The following is a 25000-nucleotide window of genomic DNA, read 5'->3' on the forward strand; positions in this document are numbered from 1 at the left end:
AGAAGGGTCTCGACCCGAAACATCGGCCATTCCTTCTCTCCAGGGATGCTGCCTCACCCGCTGAGTTACTCCAGCATTTTGTGTCTACCTTGGGTCTCCCCATAATATCCAGCTTTTGCACCAGGCTGCTCGAAACGCTGCCGAAAATATTCAGCAATTTCATTGATGACCGTGATTGCCACAGGGGCAAAAATCCGGCTATTCTGTGAAAGGTTCTTATTTAAACATCAATAATCACTTTGCGTTCCCTTTGAAATGGCACCTTCCAGGAACGCAGCCAACCATTCTTTCACACGTTCGACAAATAGACTGCAATAATTTCCAGTTAACTTGTCAGGTTGGATCTGGCCTATCCAGAAGATTAAAATCCCACACCACAAAGACGTGCGTGTTTACAGGTTAATTTGCTGCTGAAAATCTCCCCCAAATGTGTACGGTTATAGTTTATTGACATGTGTACCGAGGTACAGTGATTAGGTGTGAACATTGACGTCTCTAACTTCAAGTAACCCTTGCTTTCCCTCTCTCTCCATCCCACCCCCTGCTGAGTTCTCCGACCAGTCTTACTGTCTCCGACTGCATTTAATCTGTTTACTTTGTTGTCACCTTCTCCCAGCCAACAAAGATCTACTCTACATTTTCCTTGATCCGCATTCCCTTTTTCCAATTTTCACACCTTACACTTCCTTATCTATGTATCTCCCTCCCGCCCTGACATCAGTCTCGACCCGAAACGTCACCCATTCCTTCTCTCCAGAGATGCTGCCTGACCTACTGAATTACTCCAGCATTTTATGTCTATCTTCTATAGGTGAAAAGCTTTTGTTGCGTGCTCCCCAGTCAGCAGAAAGACAAGACATGATTACAATCGAGCCACTTACTGTGTAGATTTAAGAGTGTGGAGCGATTGTAATACGAGTGTGTACATCTGCTTGTGTGAGGCAGCTAGCACACAAATACTCGCCTTTGTTGGGTACCATCTTGGAAGCACCTTGTAGGGAAAGTGGGCTAACATAGACCTAGTGTGATTGAAGGGTGATCGATGGTCAGCATGGACTCGGTGGGCCAAAGGGCCTGTTTCCATGCTGTGTCCTTCAATCAAAAAGAAACTAACTGCAAGAGGAAATATCGCATCTGTTGTCCGTATGTAACATCATCGTGATACAGAGTGGAGACAGGTCCTTCGGCCCACCCAGTGTGTGCCGACCAGCGATCACCCCGTACGCTAGCACTATCCTACCCACTGCAGACAATTTACAATTTACAGAAGCCAATTAACCTACAAATCTGTATGTCTTTGGAGTGAGTGTGGGAGGAAACCAGAGCACCCGGAGAAAACCCACACAGTCACGGGGAGAAGGTACAAGCTCTGTATAGATAGCACCCGTAGTCAGGATCGAACCCGGGTCTTTGACGCTGTAAGGCAGCAACTCTACCGCTGCACCACCGTGCCGCCCCTATATGCAACAATGTAACCATATGTAATAATGTATCTCTAATGTAACAATGTATTTATGATGTAACAATGTATTTATAATGTAACAACATATTTATAATGTAACAACATATTTACGATGTAACAATGTATCTCTAATGTAACACTGTATTTATAATGTAACACTGTATTTATGATGTAACAAGGCTCTCAGTTTGATTATAAACCATGTTTTATTGCCTTGTCATGTGTTACATCAGCCTTTACTCTCATGTGCCTTTCAATCTTCTGACCACATTGTAATTATCGGCTCTCTTGTAAAGTTATGGGAAGGTTGCCACTTGCTAAATGGTATTCCATTTTAAAAATGAGATTAATAATGAATGACATTGCGATGTTTCTTGGCAACAGAAACAGAAGTTTTTCCCTTTGTACATTGTACAAACAATTCTAAAGAGTTCTGAAAAGCCCCAAGTGGCCGATAGAATTCAGCTGCATCCAAATCGAGCAAAGTCCCCCCCTGGCCTGCACTGTCCACCTGACCACAGCTCTGCCTCTTTTCCAAACAGAATACGTTATTCCACACCTCCCCTCTGGACTCCTCTTGTACAATTTGCTTTCAGAGTATTGAGTATAGACGTTGGGGGGTGGGGGTGGGTGGGGGGGGGGGGGGGGTCATATTGCAGGTTAGTTTCGCTTAGTTTAGAGACACAGCGCGGAAACAGGCCCTTTGACCCACCGAGTCCGCACCGACTAGCGATCCCGCACATTCACACTATCCTACGCACACTAGGGTCAGTTTACATGTATACCAAGCCTATTAACCTGCAAACCTGCATGCATTTGGAGTGTGGGAGGAAACCGAAGATCTTGGAGAAAACCCACGCATAGTTAGGATCGGACCCGGGTCTCTGGTGCTGTGAACACTGTAAAGGGCCTGTCCCACTTGCATGCGATTGCGTGCGTTTGGCGCGACCCACCGGAAGCGGAGGTCGCGCTAAGTTCGCGCGTGACGTCATTTACGTCATGGTTTCAAATCAGCTGGGCAGGAGGCGGGCTGACTGAATTTGGGCGTCGCACGACGTCGGGTGGTGACGTCATCATGCAACGCCACTCGCTAGGCGTACGCCGTCAACACGCTGCGTATGACCGCAATGCGCCTGCGTGCGTACACGGGCCGACAGGCCATTGGCGCGCAAAGATTTTGGTCACCGCAAGAATTTCGGAGCCCCGCGCGATGTCGGGACCAGCCCCGCGCAGCCATACGGTGCCCGTACGCCTCAAGCGACCACGAGGTTGCGTAATTTGCGAGCCAAGGTCGCGTAAGTGGGACAGGCCGTTAAGGCAGCAACTCTACCGCTGCGCCACCGTGCAGCCCATTATATAACTGGGGCAGCATTTGGAGTGCTGTGCTCAGTTCTGGGAGGAAAGCTGGATAGGGTGCAGAGAAGATTTACGAGGATGTTGCCAGGACTCGAGGGTCTGAGCTACAGGGAGAGGTTGAGCTGGCTAGAACTCTATTCGTTGGAGAGCAGGAGGCTGAGGGGTGATGTTATAGAGGGGTACAAAATCACGAGAGGAATAGATCGGGTAGACGCATTGCCCAGAGTAGGGGAATCAAGAACCAGAGGACATAGGTTCAAGGTGAAGGGGAAAAGATTTAACAGGAATCTGAGGGGTAACTTTTTCCCACAAAGGGTGGTGGGTCCATGAGGTGCCAGAGGAGGTAGTCGAGGCAACATTTAATAATACAAGGAGACAGGAGTGGCTGAGGCAATGCCTAACCACTGATTGAGGCCCAGCTCGTGTAAAGTGAAAGATTTAGTTTTAGTTTAGAAATACAACATGAAACAGGCCCTTCAGTCCGATAGGCCACGGCGACCATCGATCACCCCTTCATACTAATTCTACGTTGTCCCACTTTCAATTCCACTCCCTACACACTAGGGGCAATATTTACGGAGGCCAATTAACCTACAAACCCGCATGTCTTTGGGACAAAGGAAATCCAGGCGGTCACACGGGAGAACGTGCAAACTCCACACAGACAGCACCCGAGATCAGGATCGAACCCGGGACTCTGGCGCTGCCTGGTGGCATCTGTGCAGTTGTGCCACCCTGCAAGCTGCATCGAAGGCACATTCATTCAACGTGGGCGCAGCACGGTGGCGCAGCGTAGAGTTGCTGCCTCACAGCGCCAGGGAGCCGGGTTCGATCCCGGCTACGGGAGCTTGTCTGTACGTTCTCCCCGTGGCCTGCGCGGGCTTTCTCCGCCATCTTCGGTTTCCTCGCACGCTCCAGAGACGTGCGGGTGCGTAGGTTAATTGGCTTGGTGTAAATGTAAAATGTAAAATTGCCCCCAGTGTGTGTCGGATAGTGTTAATGTGCGGGGATCGCTGGTCAGTGGACTCGGTGGGGCCCGTTTCCGTGCTGTATCTATCTATAAACTAAACGAAATGAAGCGTCTCTTCCCGAGTTCTCTCTCCAACCAGTGCGTTTGAAGGCTGTGCTTGGACGCTTGGATGCCTGTACAACGAAGCTGGGCGGGCAGCCAGTGCGTGTGTGCAGCCCGTGAGTGCTTTCAATGGAGGGGACACAGCTCAAGGTGGAGGGAGTGATGTAATGCAGCCTTTAGCCACAGGAATACATCGACAAGGCTTCCAGTCCAGCATGATTTTCATGCGTTTCAAATTTTTTAAAAATCCATGCTTTGGGAAGCATCTGAAAATTACATTTAACGTTCCAAAGGACAAAGAACCTGGAAGGCTGTGATTAAATGTTATTTATCGGCATGCATGTCACACGACAACAACTCATTTTCTTTTTCAAGGTACACAAAAAAGCTGGAGAGACTCAGCGGGTGCAGCAGCATCTATGGAGCGAAGGAAATAGGTAACGTTTCGGGCCGAAACCCTTCCGGGTTTCGGCCCGAAACGTTGCCTATTTCCTTCCGGGTTTCAGCCCGAAACGTTGCCTATTTCCTTCCGGGTTTCGGCCCGAAACGTTGCCTATTTCCTTCCGGGTTTCGGCCCGAAACGTTGCCTATTTCCTTCCGGGTTTCGGCCCGAAACGTTGCCTATTTCCTTCGCTCCACAGATCAGATTCAGATTCAATTTTTAATTGTCATTGTCAGTGTACAGTACAGAGACAACGAAATGCATTTAGCATCTCCCTGGAAGAGCGACATAGCAAACGATTTGAATAAATAATAATAAGTGTCCGGGGGGGGGGGTGGTGATTGGCAGTCACCGAGGTACGTTGTTGAGTAGAGTGACAGCCGCCGGAAAGAAGCTGTTCCTGGACCTGCTGGTTCGGCAACGGAGAGACCTGTAGCGCCTCCCGGATGGTAGGAGGGTAAACAGTCCATGGTTGGGGTGAGAGCAGTCCTTGGCGATGCTGAGCGCCCTCCACAGATGCTGCTGCACCCGCTGAGTTTCTCCAGCTTTTTTGTGTACCTTCAATTTTCCAGCATCTGCAATTCCTTCTTAAAAACATTCTTTTTCAAGATGTCAGGTGTGAGATGCCTTTTGGCATCAGGAATGCAGGATGCAACAAAAAAAAAAATGATTTGAAAAAAATGTCCATTGTGAGTGATTTTGCTGACTTATTTAAGACTCAGTCCACTTGGGGGAAATATATGTCATCCCAGTTTGAGTTATTCTGCCCGGTCCATCTCCGGCTCTGACCTCCCCACCGCTGCAGGGATCTACAGGAGTCACTGCCCCACGATCGGAGACCCACACCACCTTGACCACACACTCATTTCATCCCTGCCATCGGGTTGAAGGTACAGGAGCCTGAAAACTGTAAGGTCCAGGTTCAGGAACAACTTCTTCCATACAGGCATCAGGCTATTAAACACTACAACCTCCAAATAATAGACAATAGACAATAGGTGCAGGAGTAGGCCATTCAGCGCATCGAGCCAGCACCGCCATTCACTGTGATCATGGCTGAGCATCCACGTTCCTGCCTTCTCCCCATATCCCGTGACTCCTCTATCTTTAAGAGCCCTATCTAACTCTCTCTTGAAAGGATCCAGAGAATCAGCTTCCACTGGTTTCTGAGGCAGAGAATTCCACAGATTCACAACTTTCTGGCTGAAAAACCTTTTCTTATATAGACTTGGGGGCATTGGTTTTATCTTTTTGCACTATTATTGTTTGTTTTTGTTTGAAGTCGGTCTGAAGAAGGGTCTCCACCCGAAACGTCACCCATTCCTTCTCTCCAGAGATGCTGCCTGTCCCGCTGAGTTTTGTGTCTACCTTCGATTTAAACCAGCATATAACCATATAACAATTACAGCACATCTGCAGTTCTTTCCTATATCTGTCTATATCTATATCCATATCTATATCTATATATACTTCTGTGTGTGAGGGTAGAAACAAAATGCTAGAGTAACTCAGCGGGTGAGGCAGCATCTCAGGAGAGAATGAATGGTGTGTGTGAGTGTGAGTGTGTGTGTGTGTGTGTGTGTGAGTGTGTGAGTGTGTGAGTGTGTGAGTGTGTGAGTGTGTTTGTGTGTGTGTGTGTGTGTGTGTGTGTGTTTGTGTGTGTGTGTTTGTGTGTGTGTGTGTGTGTGTGTGTGTGTGTGTGTGTGTGTGTGTGTGTGTGTGTGAGTGTTTGAGTGTGTGTGTGTTGTGTGTGTGTGTGTGTGAGTGTGTGAGAGTGTGAGAGTGTGTGCATGTGTGTGTGTGTGTGTGTGTGTGTGTGTGTGTTTGAGTGTGTGCGAGTGTGTGTGTGAGTGTGAGTGTGCATATACTGTGTGTGTGTGTGTGTGTGTGTGTGTGTGTGTGTGTGTGTGTGTGTGTGTGTGTATATATATATATATATATATATATATATATTTATATATATATATACACACACATACACACATACACACACACACGCACACTGAACATTTTTCCTTAATATATCTTTCTCAGAGCACTATGTTTACATATTCCGTTGTGCTGCTGCAAGTAAAATCATTGTTCTAGCTGGGACATATGACAATAAAGCACTATTGCCTCTTGCAATGCTTTGTGTTTAAGTGGAGTGTAGGCACGGACTAATGCCGGCGCGGTGCTGAGGATACGCTGCTCCGGCCCGTCTCCTCCCTGACTCAGCAATCCCTGCACCGTCTGGCCGCCTCCATCACCTGCCGGCACGGAACATGCACGGCATCCATTACACTGCTGTGCTGCAACACTCTGCACAGGCGGCTGCTTCTGCCCAACGGCACGGAGACAACACAGGGAGGTGAAGAAATGAAACCTTCGCCAGCACCTTCACGTATTGTGTTGCGCTGCTGCAAGGTAAGAATGTCATTGCCCTAGCTGGGACATGTGACGATAAAACACTCTTGCCTCACTTGACTCATGAATATGTTGGCCAATGCATTGCAATTTCAAAATGCTAAGAGAAAAATAAAATCCCTCAAAATGGTGACAGGTTTCAGAAACACAACGAGGGTACGTGACTGGTCCGTGCAGGGTCTGGGCAAATGCTTCACTATATAACGATACAAGCTGATTACATAATCAGAGCACATACACACAGCCACTACATCGATTCATTGTGTTAACAATGCTGCTGCTACTCCCTGTCACACATTCATAGGTCAGAGGAGCAGAATTAGGCCACTCGGCCCATCGGGCCCCATTCAATCATGGCTGATCTATCTCTCCCTCCCTCCCTCTCCACCCCCATTCTCCTACCTTCTCCCCCTCGCCCCTGCCCCCCGTATTTAATCAAGAACCTGTCAATTTCTGCTGTAAAAATACGCAGACTGCACCCGAGGTCAGGATCGAACCGGGGTCTCAGGCGCAGCGAGGCAGTTGCTCTACCAGCTGCGCCACCGCCCGCAAGCTGTGTGAGCTGGTGTGGGGAGCGCGTGGTTTCCAAGAACGTCGGAGATGCGAGGAATGTTGGAGAATTGTTTAGTGCGGGTTTCAAGGGTGACTGGGGAGAAGTCAGGAGAGTGGGGTCGAGAGGGAGAGATCGTTTGAATGGCGGAATAGACTCGATGGGCTGAATGGCCTAACTCTGCTCCTAGAACTTAGGAACTCATACGCAGAATATTGGAGATATGGTAATTGTTGATGGAATTAAATATTTTCATAGGGGAATTTCGCCAATTGTATTTTTTCTGAAACTGCTTATTTTGTGTTTATTTCTCCCTGGTGATTGCAGGTAAAACAAGAACATACGGCATTAGAGGACTGAGGTCATGGTTTAATGTGGACGGAGACTTATGAGAATCTTCAGTTGTACCACACTGATCTACTCCTGTCTGTAAGAATAAGGAGTAAGCCATTTCGAACGGAGACGAGGAAACACTTTTTCTCGCACAGAGTGGCGAGTCTGTGGAATTCTCTGCCTCAGAGGGCGGTGGAGGCCAGTTCTCTGGAAGCTTTCAAGAGAGAGCTGGATAGGGCTCTTAAAAATAGCAGAGTCAGGGGATATGGGGAGAAGGCAGGAACGGGGTACTGATTGTGGATGATCAGCCATGATCACATTGAATGGCGGTGCTGGCTCGAAGGGCCAAATGGCCTACTCCTGCACCTATTGTCTATTGTGTCTCGTTTCCCAGCTTCCAGCTTTTACAACACCAGTCCTCGTTTCATTTAAGACGCCAAAATCCTGCAATTAAATTAAAGCTGGCGAGAAAATGGCGTTTACTAACTCGGGCAAATCCAATTACCTGCCCCCCTGTGTACATTTGGTTTATGTTCGAGTTCCAATCGTACAATCGTATACAAGGAGCCAACATGAAATCATGACAGTCATTTCAATGATTTTGCATTTATAGTCATCTAGTTCTATCTGGATTGACAATGAGTCTAAGAAGGAACTGCAGATGCTGGAAGATCGAAGGTAGACAAAAGTGCTGGAGAAACTCAGCGGGTCAGATTCAGATTCAGATTCAATTTTAATTGTCATTGTCAGTGTACAGTACAGAGACAACGAAATGCATTTAGCATCTCCCTGGAAGAGCGACATAGCAAACGATTTGAATAAATAATAATAAGTGTCCGGGGGGGGGGTGATTGGCAGTCACCGAGGTACGTTGTTGAGTAGAGTGACAGCCGCCGGAAAGAAGCTGTTCCTCGACCTGCTGGTCCGGCAACGGAGAGACCTGTAGCGCCTCCCGGATGGTAGGAGGGTAAACAGTCCATGGTTGGGGTGAGAGCAGTCCTTGGCGATGCTGAGCGCCCTCCGCAGACAGCGCTTGCTTTGGACAGACTCAATGGAGCGAAGGAAATAGGCAACGTTTCGGGCCGAAACCCGGAAGGGTTTCGGCCCGAAACGTTACCTATTTCCTTCCGGGTTTCGGTGCCCGAAACGTTGCCCATTTCCTTCGCTCCATAAATGCTGCTGCACCCCGCTGAGTTTCTCCAGCACTTTTGTCTACCTCGGATTGATTGACAGTGAATTTAGTTTAGTCTAGAGATACAGCACGGAAACGCCGACCAGCGATCCCCGCACGTTAACACTATCCCGCGGCACATTGGGGATCATTTACATTTACACCAAGCCAATTAACCATCAAACCCCGGCCTCACGCCTTTGGAGTGTGTGGGAGGGAAAAAAAAAACCCACCCAGGTCTCGAGGGGAAGGTACAAACTCAGCACAGACGACAGCGCCCGTGGTCGGGGTCAAACCCGGGTCCCTGGCGCTGCGAGGCAGCAACTCTACCGCTGCGCCACCGTGCCGCTGCTCCGAGTTAACGAGCGACAAATTCAACAACTGCCTTGAGATCTGCAACATCCTCTCTCGCTGCTTCCCCTCTGTGATTCACTGTCCCATATAACCATATAACAATTACAGCACGGAAACAGGCCATCTCGACCCTTCTAGTCCGTGCCGAACACATAATCTCCCCTAGTCCCATCTACCTGCGCTCAGACCATAACCCTCCATTCCCTTCCCATCCATATAACTATCCAATTTATTTTTTTTAAATTATCATCGTGATTATTAAATTATCAAATTATCCCCATTATCGTCGTGACTTATTTTGCATATCTTTCATTCATTGTTCTGTATCTCTCCACATCACCGTCTACACCTCTTGTTTCCCATTACCCCAACCAGCCTGGTGAAGGGTCTCGGCCCGAAACGTCACCCATTCCTTCTCTCCAGAGATGCTGCCCGTCCCGGCTGAGTTACTCCAGATTTTTGTGTCAATCTATGAATTATCCCCCCCTTGTTTGTGGTTCTGGAAAGTTGTTTGAAGAGTAAAACGGTACAAATTCAGGGAGCACAATGTTAAATCTGTGAAGTCAGATCTGTGATGGTAGGAGAATGGGGTTAGATGGGAGAGATGGGGCGCTGTCCTGGGTGGCATGGCTGCCCAGCCTGCAGCTGTTCGTTTTTCACTCTTTTTAAAAAAATGTTAGTGAGTTTTAGTGTTTGTTTTTGGAGCTCTAGACTTTTTTTACTACAAGATGGCGCCGTTCAATGGCGACTCGGTTTTGCTCTCCCTATTACTTTGTTTAGTGTTGTTTTGTTTCCTCGCGGAGCCCAGCTTCGGCTTACTTCAGCACGATAAGACTGAACTACTTCACATTCGAGACAACATGCCCGCTTTTGTACCCGAACTTCCACTGGACTTTCGTCGAGTCGGCGGCGAGGCGAGCGGTTGAATCACCGTGGGCAGCCGAGGAAACGGGGCAGGAGAGGGGGTGCACTCGTTCGGCTGAGGCGTCGCATCCACCAAGCCTGATCCTATCCAACGTCCGTTCGTTGGCGAACAAGAAAGACGAGCTTTCCGTGACTCAACAAGACTCGCCAGAAAGGCCAGGAAAAAAATCATAGCAGATCACTTTCACCCGGCACATTACCTCTTTAATCTCCTCCCATCAGGAAGGAGATATAGAAGCATTAAAAGTAAAACATCTCGCTTCAGAGACAGGACCTATCTCCAAGCCATCAGATATTTGAATTTGCACTAATCACTTTGCACTTTCTTTTGCACTTGCACTTATGCTTAATATAACGCTGCTGGGTGCTGCCCTTCCTGTATATATTGTCCTTCGTACAGTATTGTCTGTATTATCCATTGTGGTGTATGTGGTGGTTGTATTGTACTGTATTGTATCTGTCTGAGAGTGAACCAAGACACATTCCTATCAACTTGTTGACATGGCAATACATTTCTTGAATCTTGAATCTTTTATGTGGGGGGTGGGGGAAAGGGGGAAACTACTTTTCAAGGTCCCTGCCTGGTCGGAGAGGCAGCTTTTCTCCGGGCTGCACTGTTGACCCGTCCTACCTGCGGGCCTGGAGCGGCGTTTCCTGAGGGGACCGCCCAGAACCTCGGCTTCGGCGGTGGCGGCACAGCGCTGGAGCTCTATCACGGAGCGGAGCGGGCGATGCCTTGCCCGGGTCACCGCGCTGGAGCTCCGGTGAGCTGAAGACCGCCGATAAAAACATGGCGGAGCTGCGGGTCTGTGGAGCGGGCAGCCGCGGGCGGCGGCGCTGAACTGAGACATCGGGAGCCCGGGATCTCGCGACAAGATCACCAGTAGTGGAGCTCCAACCGGCGCGGCCTTGTCGGCTTCAGAAGCCGCGGTCTCCAGTAAGGGAAGCGGCCGTTCCAGGTGTCCCAAGCCGCTGAGAGGATTCCCCCCGACGCTGAACGGCCTGGAACATCGGGCCTCCTTAAAGGCAACTGTGGAGGCCTCAATAGGCCCGACTATGGGTGGACATGGGATGGGGACTGGACACTGTGCCTTCCCTCGTAATGGGAACCATTGTGGGGGGATGTTTTTATGTTTACATTCCCTTATTACCGTTATGTATGTATTCTTTCTGTATGTGCAGCATTGGCAAGAAGCATTTCACTACACCTAGGTGTATGTGACCAATAAAATAACCTTTGAACGTTTGGATCAGCCACAATTGAATGGGCCGAATGGCCTAATTCTCCGCTCCTGTTCTTATGATGCCAGTATTTCTTTTAGAATTGTTATACGATATGTTGGATTCCCAAAACAATAACAAACTCTGCCATCTGGGCCAACAGCATAATTACATGGTTAGATCTTCCCAAATATCATCCTTATTATCCATTTAGTCAGAGTCAACGAAGGCCAATTACATAGAAATCACAGATTGGAAACAGGAGACAAAACTATCTGTGGAAACAAGGAACCGCAGATGCTGGTTTACAAAAATAAAAAAGACACACAAAGTGCTGGAGTAACTCAGCGGGACAGGCAGCAACTCTGGACAGAAGGAATGGGTGACGTTTCGGGTTGAGACCCATCGTCAGACTCTATCAGTACAGGGGTGCTGTTGTTTCCACATCTAGAGACCAATATCAAAGGGTTAAGATGTTTCGTCAAACACTTTAGACTTTTAGGATACAGAGCGGAAACAGGCCCTTCAGCCCATCAAGACTGTGCCGACCAGCGATCACCCCGCACACTAACACTATCCTGCACACACTAGGGCCAGTTTACACTTTTGCTGCAAACTTAACCTGCAAAATTAACCTACAAACCTGGACGCCTTTGGAGTGTGGGGGGAAACCGGAGCACCCGGAGAAAACCCACGCAGTTCACGGGGAGAACGTGCAAACTCCGTGGTCAGGATCAAACCCGGGTCTCTGGCGCTGTGAGGCAGCAGCTCTACCCGCTGCTCCACCGTGCCGCCCTTGCGCTCGGTCCTGTCCCTTCTCTCCATGGACAAATCAAACTGTACAACTCCTCCCCCCATCTGTCGAGGGATAGACTGACTCCCCCACCCCCACCCCCCCTCCCCAATCTTTGCACATCCCCTCTCCTTTCCGCTCGTCACTTTAAGTTCATGTTTCATGTATTTTGTGTTTTATGATTGTTGGCAGATCAATTTCCCTCCTGGGATAAATAAAGGTCTATCGTATCAGATGCTGCCTGACCCGCTGAGTTCCTCCAGCACTTTGTGTTTCTATCAAGCTTCCATCACCTGCAATTCTTTGTGTCTCCGCTGTTTAGCTGACAAATGCTACCACTTCCTTTTCTTATTGAAACTCTGCGTACATGGATGAGGGGAGATCTTATAGAGGTATACAAAATCACAAGAGGAACAGATTGGGTAGAGTCTTTTACCCATAGTAGGGGAATCGAGGACCAGAGGACATAGGTTCACGGTGAAGGGGAAAAGATTTAATAAGAATCCGAGGGGTAACTTTTTCACACAGAGGCTGGCGGGTGTATGGAACGAGCTGCCAGAGGAGGTAGTTGAGGCTGGGACTATCCCATCGTTTAAGAAACAGTTGGACAGGTACATGGATAGGACAGGTTTGGAGGGTTATGGACCAAGCGCAGGCAAGTGGGACTAGTGTAGCTGGGACATTGTTGGCCAGTGTGGGCGAGTTGGGCCGAAGGGCCTGTTTCCACACTGTATCACTCTACGACTATGACTCACAACCATCCGAAGCTGCAGTTTCCTGCCCTTTGCTGTTAATGAATGCGGACTATAAGAATGTTCCTTGTACCACGACAATATTTGTCATTGTAGCTACGGCCCTGAGATCTCTATAGTTACCATAGCAAGGTCCAGGAGAAATATCGTGCAACCAGTACATGTGTAAAGGCTGGGGGGCTGGATGTATCAATTTGCTGCACAGTGACAAATATCCACATAGAGAAGACGATGCATTAACAAACAAATCCAATTAACGAGGATTACACAAAAAAGCGGGAGAAACTCAGCGGGTGCAGCAGCATCTATGGAGCGAAGGAAATAGGCAACGTTTCGGGCCGAAACCCTTGAAGGGTTTCGGCCCGAAACGTTGCCTATTTCCTTCGCTCCATAGATGCTGCTGCACCCGCTGAGTTTCTCCAGCTTTTTTGTGTAACCTTCGATTCTCCAGCATCTGCAGTTCCCTCTTAAACACCAATTAACGAGGATGTGGGCAGGACTTGAGGGCCTGGGATACAGGGAGAGGTTGGGGCCAGGCTAGGAATTTATCCCTGGGAGTGCAGGAAGATGAAGGGCGATGTTACGGAGGTGTTTAAGATCATGAGGGGAATAGACTTTAGAGATGCAGCCTGGGAAACAAGCCCTTCGGCCCACCGAGTCCGCACAGACTAGCGGTCATCCCGTACACTAGCACTATCCTACACACACTAGCGACAATTTATAATTGTTACCAAAGCCAGTTAACCTACAAACCTGTACGTCTTTGGAGTGTGGGAGGAAACCGGAGCACCCGGAGTAAACCCACGCGCGTCACGGGGAGAACGTACAGACTCCGTTGATGAAGTCGAATTTTAGTTAAAAATATAAGAAGATATTAAATTGGCTTATGGGCTAGCTTACAGCTTATATTTAGTCTCAAATTAGGCTTGCCTTAGGTTGGGGGGGTGTGAGATAATAAATACTATAACATTGTCTCCCAAGTGAAGGAGCTAGAGAGATATCTTTGAAAGTAAGATGCCATAAAGCAAATGACCAATGTTTATGGGGGAGGAGGTGATAGAGGAAGAGAGACGTTGGTCACATCTTTGAAGCAAGAGGCAATAAAGCAGGTGGCCTATGTTTATGAGGGACCAAGTGACAACGGAGAACCAGGGAAGTGGAAATAAAATAACCTAAAGCAAATGGCCAATGTTTTTAGTATATCTTGTACCATGTAAACAAAAGGCCTTTGATGTGATGCATTCTGTGGAAACCCTTTCCTGTACCTCTGACATGATTAATGTCTGTGGAATGTGCTAAGGGGACAAAAAAACCCTATTTAAGGCAATGTAATTCTGTTGTTCAGAGAAGGTGGCTGAGGACAGTCAAGTGTCTGTGTTGGCACTTGACTGGAATCTCGCTCCCTTCCATCGGTCGATGTTAAGTAAAGTTTTGAACTGGTCTACCAAACAGTTTGTGTGGTGTCTGTTTATTAAGAAGCGAACCTGGTTTAGTAGTTAAGATAAGTAGCTTTTTCACCGTACTGACAGCGCCCACAGCCAAGATCATTCCAGAGTCTCTGGTGCTTTAAGGCAGCAACTCTATTGCTGCGTTACTATGCGGCCCAAATAGATGGGGTGAATGTAGAGTCTTTTACCCAAGAACCAGAGGACCTGGGCTTATGGTGAGAGGGGGAAAGATTTAATAGGAACATGAGAGGCAACTTTTTCACACAGAGGGTAGCGGAATAAGCTGCCAGAGGAGGTAGTTGAGGCAGGAACTAAAACAACATTTAAGGTACATTGATAGGGAAGGTTGAGAGGGATATAGGCCAAACACAGGCAAATGGGATTAGCTTAGATGGGGCATGTTGTTGGTTGGCATGGATATGTTGGGCCGAAGAGCCTATTTCCGTGCTTTATTGCCCTTTGGCTCATAAATAACCAAGAGATATCTGTAAGTCTGTTTAATCTAAAGACATAGAATAAACACAGCTTTGGAAACAGGAGGCTAAAGCGTTAGAGTGAAGAAACTATTGAACTGCAATATTGATGAGTCAGCGGAAAATCAAGGCATTATTGAAGGAGGTTCATTCTTCTGGATTAAGAAGTTGAACCGTTTTCCCAAAAGTGTGTGTCTCGCACAGACCTCTACACACACACTGCCATTTGATTCATCATCGCCAAGGAGGGAGAGTGAGTGGGGGAGAGACTGAGGGGGAGAAGGGTAGACTGACGGGGGAGACTGAGGGGGAGAGAGGGAGAGACTGACGGGGAGTGGGAGGGGGGGAGAGGGAGAGAAGGGGAGAGTGAGGGGGGAGTGTGGGGGAGATTGAGAAGGGAGTGAGGGGGGGAATGAGGGGGGGGGGGGGGGAGATTGAGAGGGGAGTGAGGGGGGGAGGGGGGAGAGTGAGGGAGGGAGGGGGGGGATCACATACCTAGCACCGTTGAACAGATACCAAATGTGTGCCTGGTGTCACCATCAACCTCCGGCTGCAGCTCCTGTACCAATCATCTATCAGTCACCGACCCCACAAATGGATTCATCAGGAGAGATGCCGGAAGGCTGGAGGGTGGCAAATGCATGGAGGGCTCCAGGGAAAAGCCTGGGAACTACAGGCCAGTGAGCCTAACACCTGTGTTCAGAAGGTTACCAGAGAGTATTCTGAGGGATAGGATTTTCCAGCATTTAGATGGACAAAGGCTGGTTATGGAGAGTCCGCATGGTTTGGGACCTGGGAGATGCTGTCTCACAAACCTAATTGAGTTTTTTTGAAGATGGGTGATGAGGGCGGAAGGTGCGGTTGTTTGGAGGCTGATGGCTGGTGACCCTGATTAGTATACGCCATGGCGGACTGGATCTAAACATATTGGTTGCCAGGAGACAAAGGGGGCCCACTTCATCAGGGGCCCACTTGCCATCGGGCAATCTGACACCCTGGACAGTCCGCCACTGAGTACACGTGTCAGGGGTTATGGGGAGAAGGCAGGGGAATGGGGTTGAGAGGGAAAGGCAGATCAGCCATGATTGAATGATGGAGTCGACTTGATGGGCCGAACGGCCTAATTCTGCTCCTAGAAGCCTATGAAGGTCAGGCCAGGTCGATGGAGGAAAAACCTACAGTGAACCTTACAAGGCGTTGCGATTGAAGTGATGCAGACCCTCTCCAATAGGCGAGGTTTACTGTTAGGGCAATTAACCTTGCACCGAGCAGATCTTTGAAATATGGACATAAACCACAGCTCTGGGGGAGAAACCCACGCAGCCACAGGAATCTTGCTCTGACAGGAACTACCAATCTAGTTTTCTAATTTTAAATACAAAATCACAAATTCAAATCAATCAAGCAAATCAAAATCAATTAAAAAAATCACTTTATAAAAAATGGTTAAAAAAAATCAAAATACAAGGAAATATTTCTCTCGCAGAAACTGCCAATCAAATAAAATAATATATATTTTTAATTAACAATCAAAATCCAAATCAATGAAACAAATCAAAATCAATCAGCAGAATCAAAATCAATCGAAATCTAAGTCAAAATCAAATCACTCAAATCACTTGGTCGACAAAAATGCTGGAGATATTTAGCGGGTGAGGCAGCAGCTATGGAGTGAAGGAATAGGCGATGTTTCGGACCGAAACGTTGCCTATTTCCTTCGCTCCATAGATGCTACCTCACCCGCTGTGTTTCTCCAGCATTTCTGTCTACCTTCAATTTTCCAGCATCTGCCGTTCCTTCTTAAACATTCAAATCACTTGCTGTCTTTCTGCTGACTGGTTAGCACGCAACAAAAGGCGTTTCACTGTACCTCGACACACGTGACAATAAACTAAACAAACTGAATAACAACTAATGTATAGGAAAGAACTGCAGATGCAGGTTTAAATCGAAGGGAGACTCAGCGGGACAGGCAGCATCTCTGGGGAGAAGGAATGGGTGAGACTTCGGGTCGAAGACCGTTCCTCCTTTTCATCCTTCTGAATAACAACAGATATTGTTCTCTCAGTAGCTGCCAGTCTCCGTGGCAGATGTTGACAGCTTGGTCGGGTACCACAAACCCAAATGACTTCATCTTAAGCAAAGATCTACATCTATGCATCAGCCCGGCTCCACATAAAATCCTCTCGTCGTTAAAACGCAAGTTGCTGAGATGACAGAGATATTTCCAGCAGCACAAATTGAATAAAGAAGTCTTTGGGTGGGGGGGGGGGAGATGTGTACGAGACGCTTCAACAAAAATAACTCCGAGCAGCAAAGCAGCAAAATCACGCGATTACTTGTTTAAAATAAAACACTGCTATTTTCCTTGCAGAAAGGATACTGAAGACATTTGGCAAGAGATATTCAAGAGGAGCTTGTGTGTAGGAAGGAACTGCAGATGCTGGTTTAAAGCGAAGGTCGATACAAAATGCTGGAGTAACTCAGCGGGTCAGGCAGCATCTCTGGAGGGAAGGAATAGGTGCCGTTTCGGGTCGAGACCCTTCTTCACAAAGAGGAAAGCTCTATTTTGCAAGCAGAGGGTGGGAGAGAAGCCACAAAGTCCATTTACCTCTCACCCTTGAGGATGGAAGTAGATTTAGCGGCTGATCTAATGTTGGCCAGCAGTGGTCACGAGAGCAGCAAATGGCTGCCAGAAACACAGTGACAGAGTTACGCTGGACACAAAATGCCGATCTCAGCGGGACAAGCACCCACTATCCCGAGTTACTCACGAACTCTCCCGAGTTTTCCCCTTGATTCGAACTCGGGGAATGTCTGTAGCGAGTCTGTAGGAGGCCGTAGATGTTTCGTAGCGGCTCGTAATGCCAGCCGCAGGAACTCGGGGCATCAGGTAAGTTGTGACGTTTTTTCAACATGTTGAAAAATGTCCACGAGTAAAAAAAAATGGGCCCCGAGTACCTACGAACGCCTATTACCGTAATTCTCCGAGTCTAAATCCGGGGGAAACTCGGGAGAGTTCGTGAGTAACTCGGGAAAGTTTTACGGGGGCTTTACTCCAGCTCTTTGCATCCTTTTGTGTAAACCAGCACCTGCGGTCCTTGTTTCTAGATCACTTAAATGAATTAATTATTATTAGTTTCCCTTCCAAAGCGCACAATAATTCCCTTCCCATTTTCCTCACCCCATCCCTCCCTTTGTACTTTGTGTAGAAGCAATCCAGTGAGGGGAATGCTTTATAATGCTTAGCGTTTAACATCGGTGTTCAGAAATATCTCCAACTATCTTACTAATTGCATTCCCATGACTTATTAATGAATCGCCATTAATTATTCCCTTGAAGATTGCAATCTACGATTCAGATTTTGCATGGAGAGTCACTGCATCTTTGATACATACATATAGTGCAGAATGATTTATGCTGGTGTTCTAAATGCCCCTGGGTAACTCCAAAGATCATCCCAACAGGACGAATCAAATGAAAAGCAAATTAGAAATCTCCATGGATAAAAGGGCATCAGATGGCCAAACTGACAAAGAACACCCAAACTCGTTAATGGAGGGACGGGCACGGTGGCGCAGCGGTAGAGTTGCTGCCTTAAGGCCCTGTCCCACTTTCACAACCTAATTCACGACCTTTTTCACTCGTGGACATTTTTCATCCGTCTAGAAAAGCTACTTGATGCCACGAGTACCTACGACTAGCATCACGACCTACCTGCCTACGACCTCGTGATGACAATGCTGCAAGTATGAGTCAAGGGCAAACGCTATTGTCTATTGTCTAAATGGCCTACCCCTTATTCCTAAACTGTGACCCCTGGTTCTGGACTCCCCCGACACCAGGGACATATTTCCTGCATCTGGCTTGTCCAATCCCTTAAGAACTTGATATGTTTCTGTAAGATCCTCCCTCTCATCCTTCTAAATTCCAGTGAATACAAGCCCAGTCGACCCATTCTTTACAATAATCAACAAACTCCCTCAAGATGAACATTACCAAAAAGGACAGGGAGTAGCAGGCCAAAGCAATGGGGTGGGGGGGGCATACAGGTGTAGGTCAAAATAACAACAGCAAATTGGTGGGTACACATCAACAGGGGGGACAATTAGACACTTGCCTCAACTGTAGTAAGCAATTAAAGCAAGCATGAAAATAGGACAGAACAATAGGAGCAGAGTTAAATAAAACCTATTCAGCATTGTAAATAATGTGAAATTGCTGCTTGTGTCTGTAACAAGACATGGAGCCGGGCAAGCTGAAGGAATAATCAGTAGTGGGAAGTACTTTGCACAAACAAACTTCCAGTAATATGGTGGCTTAAGTGAAGAACTGGAGGTGACTCATCACTTTTAATGACTAAGACCAATAAACGATACTGATATTAAACATGCAAGATCCATTAAATTACCAATCATATCCAATTTGTGGCATAGATTTATGCCAACAGTAATGTAAGCTACAAATGTATTTATAGACAAAAGCAAGTGCATGATAGAAAATTGATTCCATTTTCTCCCCGAAGCCTTACTTACACAACATAGAGATTTGGAAAATTTGACATATATCCCGTTCCCATCACCGCTTCCCAAATTGGAGAGATGTCGCTCTTCAGGTGGTGCCAGATTCAATCCTGACTATGGGTGCTGTCTGTGTGGAGTTTGCATGTTTCCCCCCCCCCCCTCCGTGACCTCATGGGCTTCCTCCAGCTGCTCCGGACTCTTCCCACATCCCAAAGACGTGCGGGTTAATTGGCCCTCTGCAAGTTGCCCCTCGTGTGTAGGGAGTGGGTACAAAAGCTGGATCACATAGAACTAGTGTGAAGGGGTGATCGATGGTTAGCATTGACTCGTGGGCCGAAGGGCCTCTTTCTCTGCTGTATCTCCCAATTAATCAAAAAAAAGAATGTCAGGTTATACAAAAAACACTTGATGAGCTGATAAAACCTGTGGTCCTTCCCAAAGCTCGGATATTGTCCGATTCACCTCTAACCCATTGCAGATGTTGGACTTTATCTCTGGAACTGATGCACTACAATGCTGAGAACTATATTCTGCACTCTGTATCTTCCCCTTTGCAATACAATACAACACAATACGGTTTTATTCGTCACGTTGCACATGAAGTGCAAGTGAAATGAATTTGCCAGCAGAGGTACAATGATAAAGAACACCCAAAACACACAAAGAAATGTAACACAAACATCCACCACAGCATTCATCGCTGTGGTGGAACGCACAAAATTTGGCCGGTCCTCCTCCATTTTCCCCCGTGGTCGGGACCACAACCCTCCGCAGCCGTCGCTGCGGGTGGCCAGATGTGCAGACAAGGTAAAACAGAGTCCAGAGTCGGCTCTTCCCCCCTTTGCTCTACCTAATGTACCAGAGTTTCACCTGATTGTATTTATATATAGTTTATCTGATCTGTTTGGATAAAATGCATAACAAAAGTCTTCACTGTATCTCAGTACACGACAATATTGATCCTTAACCTAAATCTAAACATATCCTTTAGAATGGAGATGGGGAGGAATTTATTTGGCCAAGGGGTGGTGAATCTGTGGAAATCTTTGCCACAAACGGAGATATTGGATAGATGTTGGGTATCTTTAAAGCAGAGATTGATAGATTCTGGATTAGTCAGAGCATCAAAGGTTAGGGGAAGAGGGCAGAAAAATGGGGTGGAGAGGGAAAGGTAGATCAACCATGATCTGTGCCACGGTGCAGGGCGGCGCAGTGGTGCAGCGGTAGAGTTGCTGGCTTACAGTACAGTGCCACAGACCCGGGCCTGATCCTGTCTACGGGTGCTGTCTGTACGGAGTTTGCACATTTCCCCCGGGTGCTCCGGTTTCCTCCCACATCCCAAAGACATGTGGGTTTGTAGTGTAGTGGGATTGTATTGCCTTCTGTAAGTTGTCCCTGGAGTGTAGGATAGAACCAGTGTTGGTTGTGTGAGCATCATAGCTTAATGCTGAATGTACATCGTGGATTGAATGGCTGACTGACTCGGGGGAGTGGGACCCCATCTGACATTACATTGGGGGGAATTCCAGTCTGCAATTATTAAGGGTATTTAAACAAAGATCTGGGGGGGGGGGGGGGGGGGGGGGCTATTGTGCAGAATCACTGAATCGTTGGGTCCTACTGCCATTTGCTTCTAATCAGATATTGATTTATCCCGCAAGATTTATAGTGGGAAGATAAACCTTGAATTTCCAGAGACAGTTTTCGTTATAAACTGTCTGGCAATCGGTTGGAGGGGAGGGCCGACAGTGTTCTAGTGCATGGGAAGGTTGGCCGTTAATGATTCCCTTTGATGCACCAAATGTCATTTTGTTGTACGGTGGCGCAGCGGTAGAGTTGCTGCCTCGCAGCGCCAGAGACCCGGGTTCAATCCTGACCACGGGCGCTGTGTCTGTGCGGAGTTTGTACGTTCTCCCTGGGATTGGCTTTTCTTCGGGTGCTCCAATTTCCTCCCACACTCTGAAGACGTGCAGGTTTGTAGGATAATTGGCTTTGGTAATATTGTAAAATTGTCCCTAGTGACAGACCCGGGAGGAGTGTTTCACCCGATGCCGGAGTTCCATCTTCAGGGCAAGAGGGCCTGAATACATCGGCCTGGCTGCGGAGGCCACAAATAGGCCCTGACCTCGGGTGACCACAGAGGTGGAGAACTGACCTTCCTGATGCCTTTCCCCACAGTGGAAAATTTTGATTCTGTTGTGGGGGGACGTTCGTGTTGAATTCTATAAGGTGTTGTGTCATTTTTCTTTTTTATAAATTTTTCTATGGATGTACGGAAACGTAATTATTTCTTCTGTGTAAAGCACTTTGGTTTCAACGCGAGTTGATTTAAACGTGCTATATAAATTATTATTATTTTAAAGTGTGCAGGGTTGTTGTAGTGTCGGGGGTGTTCGCTGGCCTGCGTGGACTCGGTGCGCTGGAGGGCCTGTTTCCCACGCTGTATCACTGAAGCCTAACTTTAGAGATTGAGCCTGGGAACAGGCCCTTCGGCCCACCTAGTCCATGCCGACCAGCGACCACTTCACTGTGACGTCTGAAGTTAGAACACAAATGCAAGAACAATTCCAAAATTGTTAAGAGCACTCCTTCGAAAATATTAAACCACCCATCACATCGAGCATGAATTACTGCTTCATTGGGTCTAATGTTATAACGCAACACACTGTGCCCTGATGCACTTAGACTGAACAATAGCTGTTGTACTAAAGTGGGCAATTTTATGGAACCGAGCATGGAAATTATAGCTGTGGTGTTGTACACTTTTCTTCTCTATATTGCTGCCCACATATAATGCTTTATATATATATCTATATATATATATATATATATGTTGGTTTGCATATAAAAAGATGCAAAGTGCTGGAGTAACTCAGCAGGTCAGGCAGCATCAAGGGCAGCACGGTGGCACAGCGGTAGAGTTGCTGCCTCACAGCGCCAGAGACCCGGGTTTGATCCTGACTACGGGTGCTGTCTGTATGGAGTGTGTACGCTCTCCCCGTGACCTGCGTGGGTTTTCTGCAGGAGCTCTGGTTTCCTCCCACACTCCAAAGACGCACGGGTTTGTAGGTTAACTGGCTTGGTGTACGTGTAAAAATTGTTCCGAGCGCAGGATAATGTTAATGTGCGGGGATCGCTGGTTGGTGCGGACGCGATGGGCCGAAGGGCCTGTTCCTGTGCTGCATTTGTAAAGCTAAAACTAGACAGGTGATGTTTGGGGTTGGGAACCTTCCTCATGCAAGTTGTGGTGGGAGAGGAGAAAGCTGGATGAGGGGAGGAATGGAACTAAGTGATGGGTGGATACAGGTGAGTGGGGGGGGTGGGGGGGGAGGTGATAGGCAGATGGTTGGACAACACCAGAGTTGAAAAGACAAAAGGTGTCAGATAAAGATAAAAGGTGTGAATAGTGAAGCTGGATGAAGGAATTTAGAGTGAGGGGAGAATGTTCTCCACAGATGCTGCCCGACTCGCTGAGTTACTCCACCACTTTGTCAATTTTTTTTTCCATTACAACATGTTCCCCATCTTGATACAACCCACATTGAAACAATAAACGGGACGAGAGCAGCAACAATAATCATCCTCGACGCTTCTGTCCACCTCAGATAATTAAACAAAATTATAGCTTCCAGCACAGATGGGGGACTTACAGCCGAGGCATCAAGAGGCCTGGGCTATTGATCCGGAGGCCAGAGTTTGATTCACCATTATGGTGGCCGTGGCTTTAAAATCTACTTAAATCTGGGAGGCAAAGATCTTAGAGTAGGGCTCTGCTCTAAGACCTTTGCTGGGAGGCAACGCTAATAACATATACGGTGACGGCAAATCTACAAGATTATCACACGGCACAGTGGCGCAGCGGTAGAGTTGCTGCCTCACAGCGCCAGAGACCCGGGTTCGATCCCGACCAAGGGTGTTTATTTAATGTTTTAGTTTAGAGATACAGAGCGGAAACAGGCCCTTCGGCCCACCGGGTCCGTGCCGACCAGCGATCCCCGCACATCAACACGATCCCACGCCCACTATGTGTACACTCTCTCTGTACATTCTCCCCGTGACCTCATGGGTTTTCTCCGGGTGCGCCAGTTTTCCCCCCACACTCCAAAGACGTGCAGGTCTGCAGGTTCATTGGCTTCAGGAAAATTGTAAATTGTCCCCAGTGTGTGTAGGACAGTGCTAGTTTGCGGGGACATTGCTGGCCGGCACGGGCTCGGTGGGCCGAAGGGCCTGTTTCTGCACTGTATCTCTAAATTAAACTAAACTTTAGTTAAAGATGCAAGAGTTACACAATGATATTTCCAAAGTATAATTGATCTCAGTAGAGGTGAGAGTTTGATTTGTAATTCTGGTGTCTGTGGCTTTGAAAACCCACAGAAAGCTAATACCTTATACAGTGATGCTGAGTCTACAAGATAATCACAAAACCACATCTAGTTCACTGATCTTAGTTTGGTTTAGTTTAGTTGTGAGATACAGCACGGAAACTGGCCCTTCGGCCCACCGAGTCTGCACCGACCAGCGATCCCCGCACACTAACACAAGCCTACACACACTCGGGACAATTTACACTTATACCGAGTACACAAACCCAAGCCATTTAACCTACACACCCGTACGCCTTTGAAATGTGGGAGGAAACCGAAGGTCCAAGAGAAAACCCACGAGGTCACGGGGAGAAAGTGCAAACTCCGAACAGACAGCGCCCGTGGTCGGGATCGAACCTGGATCTCCAGGTAAAGGGCCCGTCCCACTTGGCGATTTTTTCGGCGACTGCCGGCTTCATATCAGCGTCGCCAAAAGATTTTGAACATTTCAAAATCCAGCGGCGACAAGAAAATGTAGCGACACTTGAAAAAACGGCGCGCGTCATTACGTCATCTCGCGTGAATTTTTCGACGGTCTGATACATCAGTCAATGATGCCGCAGTCCCCTAAATAAAATCACCAAGTTGGATAGGCACTTAAGGCAGCAACTCTACCGCTGCGCCACCGAAGGAAATCTATTACCGCTCCTTAACTTGTGACTGAAGCGGACAGCAATGTGTACCGATCATGGTCCAATGGGTCATGGAGGCTGTTGTCATGACAACGCCGACCTCCTGTGCACAAACTCCACGGAAATAACTAGGACCCATCCAAAGCAATTGGTTTGGCAAGGCATCAGATTTGCCACAGAGGGCTGTGGAGGACAAGTCTGTGTAGGACAAGTCTGTGGATATTTTTTAAAGCAGAGGTAGATGGATTCTTGTGCAAGAAGGAACTGCAGATGCTGGTTTAAACTAAAGATAGACACAAAATGCTGGAGTAACTCAGCGGGACAGGCAGCATCCCTGGAGAGAAGGAATGGGTGACGTTTCGGGTTGAGACCCTTCTTCAGACTCAAGATAGATTCTTGATTTGTACAGGTGTCAGAGGTTATGGGGAGAAGGCTGGAGAGTGGGGTTAGGTGGGGGAGATAGATCAGCCATGATTGAATGGCGGTATAGGCTTGATGGGCCAAATGGCCTAATTCTACTCCTATTCCTTACCACCCTATGCAGGCACAGAGAGAGAGTTACAGGATAACAGGTTAACAATCCCTTCAGTCCACACCAACAATCAAGTATTTATTTATACAACAATCCTGCCACATGCGTTATTCTCCCCTGATCTCCACTCACTATCCCCCCCACATCCACTATCCACTAGCATCTATTTCGAGAGGGCTAAACACAAAAAC

The 25000-nt window shown here is 47.7% G+C and overlaps 1 protein-coding gene across 2 annotated transcripts in view; it reads right to left on the reverse strand.

Moving 5' to 3' along the window:
• Positions 1–25000, reverse strand: part of bicd1a (bicaudal D homolog 1a) — a 134604-nt gene that overhangs the window by 105988 nt on the left and 3616 nt on the right. The gene's annotated exons all lie outside the window — the stretch shown is intronic.

Source organism: Leucoraja erinacea, chromosome 19, assembly GCF_028641065.1.
Source record: "Leucoraja erinacea ecotype New England chromosome 19, Leri_hhj_1, whole genome shotgun sequence".
Classification (NCBI taxonomy): domain Eukaryota; kingdom Metazoa; phylum Chordata; class Chondrichthyes; order Rajiformes; family Rajidae; genus Leucoraja; species Leucoraja erinaceus.